The following is a 1,458-nucleotide window of genomic DNA, read 5'->3' as shown; positions in this document are numbered from 1 at the left end:
GACTTTCTCGACCGAGGAAAAGAGAGGACCCTGGGAACGAGTACGTAGAATAGTCTATTTGTAAATTAATTGCCAGAGAGTCTGAGAAAACACCCTCCGCATTTTCCGATTTCATACTTACTACTTCAACAACTGCATTTTCCTAATTTAATTTGGCATTAAAATTAAGATAGACTTATTAGACGCTCAATACACCATATAAAATTGGATATAATTATATGTGACTAGGTAAAATAAGATCAAAGAAAAATCGCGTAATCTGCCGCGCAATTTGCTGTCAGTGCTCCGCGATTTCCCCATTTTTTTCTCGTGAAACATCAGAAGCCCTGGGTGTAGGCACTATTTATGGCCCGAGCTTTGCTGAACATGGCTTTAATTAACTGCGGTTAGTGAATTTATCTCCTGTAACAAATTCAAACTCCCTTTTCTCTGGTCCGTGAAGACCGAAAGCGGGATGCTCACGGCGGTGTCTGCGCTTTCATTAAGGAGGGCAAGTGCAAGTACCAACAACTGAGCGAATTGACCTGTTGCGATGATCATGAAAGTTTATGGCTTTATTTAAGTCCAAACCGTCCCCCTCGAGGCTTGTCCTGCATGGTTGCTGCCTGCATGGTTGCTCCCGCATAGTTGCTACCATCCACCAAAGGCAGACGATATATCAATTTTCGATCATATGTTTCAATCGCTTGCCCTGATTGAGTCTAAATATCCAAACTGTGTTTTTTTTAAATATCTAGCAATTTGAATCGATTGGACCTTAAACACGAAGACGTACTATGAAAGGCGTGGTGCCTTAGGCAAAGGGAAATGATGATATATCAAGCAACCTTGGACACAACAGAGCTCTGTGATAAATTGTGCAATAAAAAAGCCCGCTAAGTATATGCCCCCGTAATATGTCATAAAATATTATCTGTCATTCTTTTATAAAATGGAGTCCCTTATTCTTGCGCTAGAAATATCTTTTAGGGCTCCGTCTCTGTGTTGCTGTTTGTTGATCACCATCTTGGATAATTAATCAGTTGTGCTTGAATGAATTCGAACAAAGGCAGAGCATGAAGCCATCCCTTTTATAGTGCGTCTTCGTGTTTAACAGTTTGTTGACACATTTTCACGTAAAACAAATCGTTAAGGTGTCTCCTCACAAAGATGCTACGTTAGACCTTGTGCTAACGAACATGCATGAATTTCACACTTCACTAACGGACCTTTCCACCGTTTGGTCTCTCAGACCACAGCACTGTGATAGCTTCTCCAACGTCTCAGAAAGTTAACACCAACACCAAGAGAGTAGCTACTAAGCGCGATCATCGGCCAAGTTGTAAGGTAGCGATGGAGAGATATCTAAAAAGTATTGAGTGCCCATTGTTGTTCGCCTCGCTTGGAAGTTGGGAGGATAAGTGGGCCGTATTTCAGCAAGCTATCCTCACCGGAATTGATATTTTAATGTCTGCAAAG

Source organism: Montipora capricornis, chromosome 5 (assembly GCF_036669925.1).
Source record: "Montipora capricornis isolate CH-2021 chromosome 5, ASM3666992v2, whole genome shotgun sequence".
Lineage (NCBI taxonomy): Eukaryota > Metazoa > Cnidaria > Anthozoa > Scleractinia > Acroporidae > Montipora > Montipora capricornis.
Note: the sequence above shows the minus strand (reverse complement) of the source record.